Raw genomic sequence first — 10290 nt, forward strand, 5'->3', positions numbered from 1 at the left:
TTATTCTTCTGATGTTGTTGGAATAATGAATAATAAGTTGGATCCTTCTAAGTTTGTTGGGAAGGGTAATGTAGGGAATGAAAGTAATAAAATGAAGAATAGTATGATGGTTCAGGGGAATAGTAAAAGCAAAGATAGGATTTCTCAGGCATTTGAGGAGGTAAATGCCAAAAACTCTATTATTTCCCAATGATGTCTATAGGGGTATGGAATGTCAGGGGCTTGAATAAAGCTATTAAGCAGAAGGAGGTTATTGATGTTATTAGGAGTAATAACCTTGGTATATGTGCTGTGGTGGAGTCTCATGTCAAGGTCTTAAATCTTAAGAATGTTTGTGTTAAGACCTTTGGTCAATGGGATTGGGTTTCTAATAATAGTAGCTGTGAGGCTGGAACTAGAATAATTGTTACATGGAATCCAAGACTTTTTGATGTGATGGTGATTTCTCAGTCTAGACAAGTTATTCACTGTTATGTTAGATTCTGTGATTCCAATTATAGCATGTATTTGTCTTTTATATATGCTGCTTCGAATTATCTTGAGAGAAGGTTATTATGGGATAATTTGAAGAAACATAGTTTGGTTGTTAAGAAGCAAGCATGGGGAATATTAGGTGATTTTAATGTTGCTTTAAAACCATCGGAATATTCTGAAGGTTGTTCCAAAACGCCTAAAGGAGTTGATGATTTTATTGACTGTATAAACTTTATTGAAGTTGAGGATCTGAATTCCTTTGGGTTTCAGTTTACTTGGAATAAAACTCCTGCTGGGAATAAGGGCCTTTTGAAGAAGTTAGATAGGGTGATGGCCAATTTGAAATTTGTTTCGGATCATCCTTTAGCTCATGCTGTTTTTAAACCTTATAGGGTGTCGGATCATTGTCCTGCTATTTTAAATGTTCCTGTTGGCAAATTGAGATGGAAACTTTCTTTTAGGTTTGCTAATTTTATCACTGAAAAGGTGGAGTTCTTACCCCTGGTTAAGGAAGTTTGGGATGCTAATATTGAAGGTCTTTTTATGTTCAAAGTGTGCCAAAAGTTGAAGATTCTTAAAAAGCATTGTGTGGAGCTTTGCAATAAGCACAAGGGTTCTGGGAAGAGAATCCAAATGTTAAGAAAGGAGTTGGAAAGTAAACAATCTGAAATTGATCTTAATCCTTTTGATTGTAAGATTAGGGAGGAGCATACTAATATTCTTTTTGATTTTAATGTTGCTTGTAATGATGAAGAAAAGCTTCTTTTCCAGAGATCTAAGATAAATTGGTTACAGGAAGGGGACAATAATACAAAGTTTTTTCATAGAGTTGTGAAGAGCAGGGGCAATAGAAATCGTATTCTGATGGTTATTGATGAAGATGGAAGATGGGTTAGTGGGAAAGCTATGAAGGATAAATTTGTTACTCATTTCAATAAGTTTTTGGGTTGTAAAGATGTTACTGAGTTTTCGTGTTTAAATGATGGTTTCTTTCATAATAAATTGGATAGTAGGGTGGCTGCTAATATGATTAGAGTGGTGACTGATGAAGAAATCAAAGTGGCGATGTTTGATATTGATGAAAATCGTGCCCCTGGACCTGATGGGTACTCCAAATTTTTTAAAAGTTCTTGGAACATTGTTGGGCCGGAGGTGTGTAAAGCTGTGAGGGAATTTTTTTGGACTGGTAAATTGTTGAAGGCGATTAATGCTACGAGAATAGTGCTGGTTCCTAAAGTGGAGTTCCCGAGGAACGTTTCTGATTTCCGTCCTATAGCCTGCTGTAACACTTTATATAAGTGTATTAGTAAGATTATAGTGAACAGAATTAGACATAGTTTGGGTGATATTGTGAGCAAAAATCAATCAGCTTTCATTCCTGGAAGATCTATTGTGGATAATATTCTCCTTGCTCAGGAGCTGATGGTGGGGTATAAAAATAAGAGGGGAGTTCCCAAATGCACCATAAAGATTGATATTCAAAAGGCATATGATACGGTGGATTGGAATTTTCTTAGTAGAATTCTGCAGGGGTTTGGTTTTCATACAATAATGATTCAGTGGATTATGGCTTGTGTTTCTACTCCTTGGTTCATGCTTAACTTTAATGGTGAAGGTCATGGGTATTTTGAAGGAAATAGGGGTCTTAGGCAGGGTGATCCTCTATCTCCTTACCTATTTACTATAGTTATGGAGGTGTTTAATATCATCCTTTTGAAGAAAATTGAAGCTGGCCAGAATTTTAAGTTTCATAGTAAGTGTATGTCCCTTAAAATTACTCATTTATGCTTTGCTGATGATTTGTTAGTTTTTTCTTATGGAAATGGGAATTCTGCTAGAGTTATAAGGGATGCTCTTGATGAGTTCAAAAAAATTTCAGGGTTAAAGGTGAGCATGGAAAAAAGCCAGATTTTCTTCAGTTGTGTTAAACCCAATATGAGAAGGATTATCTTGGGCATTCTTCTTTTGATATTGGGAGATTTCCTTTTAAGTATTTGGGAATTCCTATGTGTGTTACAAAATTATTTGATAGAGATTGTAAACAGCGTATTGAGAAGATTAAGATGAGAATTTTCAATTGGAAAAGCAAGGCTTTATCGTTTGCTGGAAGGCTGCAGCTCATTAATTCTTTTTTGACATCTATTCATGTGTATTGGGCTTCGATTTTTAAAATTCCCATTGCTACTATTAAAGAGATTGAAAAGCTTTGTAGAAGTTTCTTGTGGGCGAATGGTGAGGTAGTCAAAGGGAAAGCTAAAGTCAAGTGGAATGATATTTGTAAGCCGAAAATTTATGGTGGTTTAGGAGTGAAGAATTTAAGGAAATGGAATGATGCTTTGTTAGCTAAACATGTGTGGAATGTGATTAATAGCAAAAATTCTCTGTGGGTTCAGTCGGTGAAATCCAATTACATTGGAAATAGGAATTTTTGGGATATTTTGCAGAAGAAGAGTATGAGCTGGACTTGGAAGAGGTTCCTTGAGGTGAGAAAAATTGTTAGGCCCCATGTTGTTTCGTGTGTGGGAAACGGGATGAATACTTCTCTCTGGCATGATTGGTGGCACCCAATTGGTATTTTATGTTCTATTATATCTAGAAGAGATTGGGTTAGCAATGGGTTTAGTGATTCTTCCTTGGTCAGTGGTGTTCTAGTCTATGATTGCTATACTTGGCCGGTTGAGTGGGTTAATATATTCCCTGGATTGAAGGATGCTCCCATGTTTTGTATTGAGCCTAATCTGAGGGATGTTGCAGGTTGGAGAGATAAGAAAGGAATATGTAAACAATTTTCATGCAACCAGGTGTGGTGCGATATAAATAATTTTGGAGACCAAGTTCCTTGGCATGATATTGTTTGGTATGGTAATTGCATTCCTCGAAATTCGTTTATTTTGTGGATGGCTATTTTGAATAGATTGAAGACCCAGGAACGTATCAGAGGTTGGGAAGTTTCTGGTAACTTACTTTGTCCTTTTTGTGCTGTTACTCCTGATTCACATGTTCACCTCTTCTTTAAATGTGATTATTCTCAACTTATTTGGAGGTATTTTTGTAATAAGATGGGTCTTAATCTTTTTATGGATGATTGGAATGAATTGATTATGAAGCTGTGCAGTTTGTTTAAAAGGAATTCTGGTGAGAATCTGGTTAATAAATGTGTTTTTGCTAGTTGTGTTGCACATATTTGGAAGGAGAGAAATTCTAGACTATTTAGTAACAGGAGAAATTCGTATAAGGGGCTGATTGCTTGTATTGAAAGTGAAATACATTTAATGTTGTTGGGGTTGAGGAAAAAGGCTAAGATGGTCAATGATAAAGTTTTTAAGGCCTGGGGTATTTCTGGAATGGAAAAAGTTTAAGTAATGGATGCTATTTTCTGGTTTTTTAGTTTGTTGGTTGGTGGCTATTGGTTTTGGGGTTGGCATAGAAGGATGTTTAACTTTGGTGATCTTAATGCTGTGGATTGGTGGGGGCATTTTTGGAATAAGTTTCTTTACAAAGGAATTGACGGATTGTGTTACTGGTTTGAGAGTTTGCTCTCAAATCATGTTACTTGTACCTATGGGATTTTCTGTTTGGATATGATCTTTATTGAGATTATCCAAATGGAGAATCCTAGACATGTGATTGATGCCATGTCTAGTATGAAACTTGTTCTGATTTCTTGGAGTTTTGGTGTAAGTTTGTTGTGGTTTGGCTTGTGCTTGATATGCAGGAATTTTTTGCAAAGGTCGGGTTTGGATCATGTTTGCAAGGAGATGGAGTCTTTTCTGTTGAAGACTAAGTGGAGGATTGATGAGAGGAGAAGTGACAGAAGATGCGGGATTGATAAATTGATGGGGTTTTTTCATAGTTGCAATTATGAGTGTTATAATTGTGTTATCTTTTATTGGTTCTATGTTATGTATTGTGTAGGGAGTATTGTGGTTTTGTTGGGTTTTTTCTTAAAGCTTGGCCTTCGGACTGTGGGTTTTTTTAAGGGCCTTACCCCTTGCTTAGGTATTAATGATCTTTGGGGATTTTGGTGGTGCAAGGGGGTGAAGTTACCTTTTTTCCCACTTTCAATAAGTCTTTGGGCTAGCTTTAAGGATAATAAGGTTTTTTGGGTTTTTGGGTGGTTAAGTCTGGTTATTAAAAAGTGGCTTGGTAGTTGGCTATGGATAGGTTGGTTAGATTTGTATTTTGTTTGACTTTTTTATTTCCGTTTGTTTTTGTATTCTTTTATTCTTTTTAATAAAGTTTGCTGAGCTTTGGCTCTTTCAAAAAAAAAAAAAGATTCGCAAGTGTCATCCGACCTTAAGTCGAATGACTCCAAAACTCCAGCCTTTTGGAGTTGGCATATGCGCTTCTTGCTGACATGTCTAAGACGACAATGCCACAAGCATGCCTTATCCAAACTATTGGAAGAATCAATATGCAACACATTATTTCCTAAGTTGTCTACAACCATCACAGTTTCATATACACCATTACAAGGAAATGCTTTAAAATAAAAAAACACCATTATAAAAAGCATTAATACCACCAATTTCATTATCAAATGAAAAACTAAAACCTTGTTTGTACAAACCATGAAAGGAAATAATATTTCTCGCCATATCAGACGAGTACCAACAATTATTCAAATCTAATTCTAACCCACTACTAAGCAATAAAGAATAAACTCCAATCTTGGTGACAGGTGAAACCTTCCTATTCCCCATGATCAAGTTCATCTTCCCGTGCTCCACATCCTTACTTCTTTTTAGTCCCTGCAAATCAGAACAAATGTGAAATCCACAACCTGTATCAAGGACCCAAGAACATGAATGTGATGAGTTATTAAATAGAGTAGTATAAATACCTACATGGGTGGCCTTAACCTTCCCATCTTTGACATCCTGCAAGTATTTAGGGCAGCTTCGCTTCCAGTGCCCCTTTTCATGACAATAGAAACACTCTGCTTCCTTAGGAATGGTAGAGGGAGCAGCAAAACCAACTTTGGTTCCACTTGAAGAGGATCCATCAAGAGACTTTCCCTTGCGGCTCTTAGAGGGAGCCTTCCTCTTCTTCCCTTTCCCATGTCCAATTGCCAAGACAGGGGCAGTAGCAGTAGGAGTAGAAACAACAGATTTACCTTTGAGACTACTTTCAGCAGTCCTCAAAAGGCCTTGAAGCTTGCTAAGAGTGACCTCCTCCTTGTTCATATGATAGGTAATACGGAACTGATCATAACATGGAGGTAAAGAGTGTAGAATGATATCTATGGCCAACTCTTCATCGAAGTTAACATTCAACTCAGCAAGCGGTCCATAAACCTTTGCATTTTCTGCAAGTGGGCGGCGATGGGTTCTCCATCCTTCATCTTTGTAGTTATCATGGAGGCGATGATTTCATACCTCTCTTGACGAGCACTCAGATGAGTATCTTTACATAAGGTCTTGGTGCATCTCAAAAGGGTATAAGTCCTCATAGGACTTTTGGAGTTCAACTGTCATAGTGGCCAACATGATACAAGACACCTTGGTGGCATCCTTCTCATGAGTCCTAAACTCAACGATCTCCTCAGGAGTAGCAGACGACTCATTAATTTCCTTAAGCTCTTTGTCGAGGACATATTCCTTGTCCTCATAACGAGTAACCATCCTGATGTTCCTGATCCAATCATTAAAGTTGGAACCATCAAAGATAACTCTCCCACATAATTTCATTACGGAGAAAGAGCCGGTAAGGTTTGAGCCAGAAGCAGTGTTGGAAGACATCTGAAAAAGAAAGACAAAGTTTAGATTAGATAAGAGCCCTTAATATAACACCCAAATGAAATATTAAGGCTAGGACCCAACATAATATTTTACAATTTGGAAGAGGGATGCCGTAATCCAATTGCAAAATATTTGAAGGTAGGTAAATGACGATTTACCACTTTCCTCCATGAAAAGTGAAATTGATTAATAAGTTTTAATTGGATTGAAATTCCTAGATTCCATTGAGATTCATTGAACTTTTTAATGGCATGTGTAGATCTTGATTATGCCCTTCAAGTTTGTGACTGGGATACCGAGGATCACAAACAAGGTGTGAATAACCATGCAAATGTGCTTGGTACACTCGATGTCATTTATCACCTAATCAATGTGTCGGTTAACCACACATGCTCCATTGATCTATGACTAAATCAAGCTACCCTTTTCCACCCTTACTAGTCCAAGTTAATGTGCCGGTTAACCAAACACGCTCCATTAACGACTTGGCAAGGTGAAAAGTGCAATTTCATGGATTAGCATCAATTTCACATTTTTCCTAAAGTAACTAAGATTGGGAATTTAATAAAACATTTAGTTACTTTATTTATTATCATTATACTTTTAACGAGATTTATTGTCCTATCCTACCCGTTCGGCTAACGACCCTCCACCAGTCAAGGAAGCGGTGGGTGAGAGTGGACACCCATTAAAGCACCATTTTATTGGCAGTAACCTTATACCCCCCTTATAGACCGGCTTCGTGAATGAGGCCTACTAACCGTAGGACTGACTTGTCTTATACATATATATATATATATATATATATATATATATATATATATATATATATATATATATATATATATATATATATATATATATATATATATATATATATATATATATATATATAATTATTAAACTTTTAATATTATAATAGTATAATGGTTGAATTTTAAACTTTTGAAATTCTAGGGTTTGGAATTAAAGTATTCATAAGTGTGACTTTACAAATTCCAAAACTTGAGGACAAGTTTTGAAACTCTTCAAAACTTTTCATTTCCATAACTTATGAGTTTAATGACTTTTAAAGAAAAAGACTTTTCATTTTCCATAACTTGAGGACAAGTTATGGAGTTCATTAAAGGCATTTAGATCAATATTTTAATTAACAAAAGAATCAAATAATTTTTCTATGATCTAGTTAAACTCATAAGTCAAGATAATTCATATCAACAATTTGCAAGAAATTAGCCTAATCATATAAACTAATACAAATCTTGAAATTTTGACAATTATCTTTTAATTGGATAAGCATGATCACTACCATATCAAGAAAATAGATTTAATGTTTCAAAAAACAGTTTGTGGTAATGATCCTAATCCAATTCTGGCCAAAAACTCGAAAACCAGCAACCAGAGCAATCAACTCCACGAGTGCATGAACCTAACTCGTCGAGTTGGTCATTTACTAAGTGGAATCGTCAAGTCGTCTAGTGGCAGATTTTGAGCACTCTAACAACCTTATAACAGAAAACAATCCTTGGCTCTGATACCACTGACAGATTTTGAGCACTCTAACAACCTTATGGTGCACATGCAACCTTAAATGCTTTGGATCTATGTTTTCTCTAATTATACATGCAATTTGATTTTCCAAAGCATTCATCCTAACTAGCATACAATTTTAACAATTGAACAAGATAACTAGTTAGATAACTTACCTCTTGATAGGACTTGTAGTTCTTGGCCTGCAAAAGCTTTAGCACCTCAAATGTGATGCCTCTAATGTGTCACAAACACCAAGTGCAAAAGGAGGCTTGAGAGAATAAGTTACTTAGCTCAAAATCAATACACACTCTCCAAGAATGTTGTGTCAACCAATTTTGGCTCTAGGGGGTCTATTTATAGTGTGGCAAGTGCTAGGGTTACATCCATGCAAACCCTAATGCACCATGACTCTTCATCTTACTTAAGCTCCATGGGTTAACCTCAATGGACTATCCATGTTGGTTTAGCCCACCCAAATAACCATGAATCATTGGCCCACACTATAAGAATCATTGATTTACCAAATCAGTCCCCGTATATTTAATTAGTCTCTTTTGATCACTAAATTGATTCCAAATTAATACTAATTAGATAATATGATTTCATATTAATATATTATACTTGTAATATATTTATTAACAAATCACAAATAACCTTATTCTCAAAAGTCAATCCTATCAAGTTGCATTGGTGAAGGCAACCCAAAAGGACCATGCTACTCTCGGTCAAGTACATACCAATTATAGTTATGGGCTTAGACACCTAATCCAACAAAATTCATACATGTTAGCGATTGCATTAAAAACATTGTCATCGACTTAAACAGGAATAATTTCCATGAGGAGTTGTTGCCCATTGAGTTGAACGATTTCGACATTGTACTAGGAATGGATTGGCTTAGTACGAACGTTGCCGAGATACTATGCAGAAAGAAGATGGTGAGAGTAAACCCACCTGGAAAAGAGTCGTTTATGGTGTACGGGGACAAACGTAGAGTAAATTCTGGAATCATTTCCCTGATGAAAGCTAGAAAATGTTTGTCCAAAGGATGCACATGATACTTGGAATTTGTGATCGATGCAAAGAAAGAAAAGAAAGAGATGCAAAGAATACGAGTGGTGTGTGACTATTCGGAATTCTTTCCCGAAGATCTTCCTGGATTACCCCCTGGTAGACAAGTAGAGTTTCGAATAGACTTGTTTCCAGGATCGATGCAAATAGCGAAAGCACCATATCGATTAGCGCCGACAGAGATGAAGGAGCTTATAATGCAAATTCAAGAGTTTTTGGACAACAGTTTCATTAGACCTATTTCGTCACAGTGGGGGGCTCCGGTGTTATTCGTGAAGAATGGGAGCATGAGGATGTGCATGGACTATAGAGAGCTGAACAAGTCAACGGTGAAAAAAAAGTATCTATTGGGAAGGATTGAGGAATTGTTCGATCAGCTGCAAGGTTCATGCTATTTCTCAAAGATCGATCTTAGGTCAGGATATCATCAGCTGAATGTGAGAGAGCAAGATATTGAGAAGACCGCATTTAGAACGAGATACGAACACTATGAGTTTTTGGTTATGTCATTAGGACTAACCAATGCTCCACAACATTCATGGATTTAATGCATAGAGTTTGTAAAACATTCCTCAATAAATCTGCAATAGTGTTCATAGATGACATTCTGATTTACTCAAAGAGCCAGCAGGAACATGGCAAGCACTTATGTCACACCCCCAAACCGGAACGGCGGAAACGTTCGGGGGCGAAGGACGTCATGTTTTGTATCACAAGACATGCATCATAGTGATCAAAGTAACATAAACAACCATTTAAATAGAAAGAAAGTGTTTACAAAGTATGTGATTCACATAAGATAGACTACAAAAGTAAATAACAAAAAAAGACATGAAGCTACTATGCTCCATCTTCTGTATCCCAGTGCGCGTACCTATCTACTAGTTTCCTGAGAATACAAATTATTTTGAAAGAGTAGATCAGCATTTAAGCTGGTGAGTTCATAAGATTTTAGTGATGTAAAGTAAGTTGTAAGTTCTTTTAGAAAAGTTCGCCTGTTCCTCCAGAAAATCCTATATCTTCTGATATGATGAAAGATAAGTAAAAATGACTCTACAATCCTTTCTATGAGTACTAAATGGATACAAGTTATATAAAACCCATAGTAAACAAACAATCGGTTGTGTGAATCTGCCCTAAGCTCACAACCAAACAAGGAACAGGAAATGAGGCGGAAATCACACATCCCATTGTTTGTTAGGTCTTCGTTTTATATAACTCTGGTGTATTCACTTGGTACTCATGGAGTTAACTGTAATAGTTCCTTTATATTTGATGAAAACATTCTTTAAAAAAAACCTTATTTTCTTTAGTAAAATTGGTAACCACAATAGTTCCTTCTATAATCACTTAGTTTATACTAGCATATATAATCTAATATCGAACGGATAGTTAATTGTGTGAATCTGCCCTAAGCCCACAACCAAACAAGGAATAGGAAGTAAGGCGGAAATCACACATCCAACTACCT

This window comes from Lactuca virosa, chromosome 9, assembly GCF_052849685.1.
Source record: "Lactuca virosa cultivar CGN04683 chromosome 9, Lactuca_virosa_CGN04683_v6, whole genome shotgun sequence".
Lineage (NCBI taxonomy): Eukaryota > Viridiplantae > Streptophyta > Magnoliopsida > Asterales > Asteraceae > Lactuca > Lactuca virosa.